The sequence below is a fragment of the Penaeus chinensis genome, chromosome 26, assembly GCF_019202785.1.
Source record: "Penaeus chinensis breed Huanghai No. 1 chromosome 26, ASM1920278v2, whole genome shotgun sequence".
In the NCBI taxonomy this organism is placed as follows: Eukaryota; Metazoa; Arthropoda; class Malacostraca; order Decapoda; family Penaeidae; genus Penaeus; species Penaeus chinensis.
The window spans coordinates 12,024,679-12,027,178 of NC_061844.1; positions in this window are offsets into that span (position 1 = coordinate 12,024,679).

A 2,500-nucleotide genomic window follows, 5' to 3' on the forward strand; every position below is an offset into this window, starting at 1 on the left:
TGTGTGTGTGTGTGTGTGTGTGTGTGTGTGTACATATATTTATTTATTTATTCATTCATTTATACATATAAATATATGAATTTACATATGTATATATGTATATGTATATATATATATGTATGTATGTATATTATCCTATATACCCCCTATCAACCTACTTACCTAAATACCCCTTTACCTACTTACCTACCCACCTACTCACCTGCAAACTCGCCCACCTACCCATCAACCTCCCTACTTACCCCCTTACCCATCGACCTATACACCTGCCTGTCTACCCACCGCCCCACCTACCCACTTCCCTACCCACCTACAGAGCACCTGTCCTTGGGGGGGGGGGGGGGGAGTGCCATAAGGCGAGCGTAGCCAACTCTTCGCAGAATGTAGAAAGTAACAATGATAACAGAATTAAATAGAACAAGTGAATAAATAAAATCATATAAAAAGATGAAATTAAAAATAAAATCAAATAGGACGATAAACGAGAAATAACTTTAAAAGACGGAATAAAATATATTAAAATGTCTTCCAGCGGAGTAATCTCTGCCGCTTCTTGATCTTCCTTTGTTTTGTTTTTCCTTGATATTATCATTATTATTATTATCGTTTTCAATTTTATATATTTTTTGTAACTATTACAGTTGTTATTGTTATTATCGTTATTATCATAATGGCGTTCTAATGATAATGGTAATAATAATAATAATATCAAAGATAATAATGATGATGGTGATGATGATCAAGATTATCATGGTAATGATAATGATAATAATAATCAAGATGATAATAATGATGACAATGATAAGAATAATAAAAAAAAATAACATCAACTACAATGATAATAATAATAACAAGCACAACAAAAAACAACAACAACAAAAAACGAAGTCGATAAGCAAACGAACCTAAGACGCTGTCATGTCACTCGACTCGCTCACTCGAACTCAAGCGCAGTTCCCCCCCCCCCCCCCCCCCAGGACTAAAGCTCTGCCACCTCGGTAGTACTCGAGTCATGCGGTTAAACACAGGCACACGCTGCACAAACATGCGCATGCTCAGCACCCAAGCACGCTCCTGCACAACCACCAAAGGCACACACGAGGAGAGAAACATCACACTCGCAGAGAAGCAAGGCAGTGTTAAGCAAAGAGAGCAAGCAATTCAAGCAAATAAGCAAGCAAGGGAATAGGTAAAGGCCGTTGGATTTATGAACATAACTCGTATACATTCCCTGACAAGTATAGTAAAGCAGAGTCATGTAAAGCAAGCAAGCAGATCAATACCAAACACATATGCGGGCCTAGACAAACAAAGCGATGCAATAAGACAATCATGCAATTAAAAAAAAAAATCGTCCAAACGGGCAGCAAGCACAGCAAGCAAGCACTGGCCTCATGCTTGGAGGTCACCATTTCAACACAGGTACAATCCTCGGCTGCATTAATACGAGTAGGCAACCTCCTTCCCTTCCCTCCTCCTTCCTCCTCCTTCTCCTCCATTCTCTTCCCTCCTCCTTCTCTCTTTCTCTGTCCTTCCGTCACTTCTTAATTTCTCCATCCCTCCTTCCTCCCTCTTCGTCTCTCTTCCTCTCGACTTTTATCGTTTTTCCTCTCTGGTTCCGTCCCTCCTCATTTTCCGCCCCCCTCCCCCCTCTTTTCTTCTCCTCCTCGCTAATCATCTTTCTTTTCCTACCTTCTCTCCCTTTCTTCTCTCCTTCCATCAATCCTAACGCCTCCTTTCTCATCCTCCATTTTCTCTCCTGCTTCCTTTTCTCAATTCTCCTTCATCTCCCTTCTTCCGTCTCTCCTTCCCTCCCTCCTCCACAAACTTCTATCCCCCATTCCTGCCTCTCTCTTCTTCCTTCCTTCCTTCACCTTTCTTGTATCTTCCGTCCTTCCTCTCTCCCCTTCCTTCCTTCCTCTCTCGCCTTTCTTCCTTCCTCCTCCCTCCTCCAGACATGGGTGTGGCGCCATCAACATCGCCTCCTCAATCTACCGCCGCGACCTTCATGTTCAGCGATGTCTATGTTTATGCATATATATATATATATATATATATATATATATATATATATATATATATATATATTCATACACACACACACACACACACACACCACACACACACACACACACACACACACACCACACACACACACACACAAATATATATATATATATGTATATATATATATATATGTATATATATATATATATGATGATGATGATGATGATGATGATGATGATGATGATGATGATGATGATGATGATGATGATGATGATGATGATGATGATGATGATGATGATGATGATGATGATGATGATGATGATGATGATGATGATGATGATGATGATGATGATGATGATGATGATGATGATGATGATGATGATGATGATGATGATGATGATGATGATGATGATGATGATGATGATGATGATGATGATGATGATGATGATGATGATGATGATGATGATGATGATGATGATGATGATGATGATGA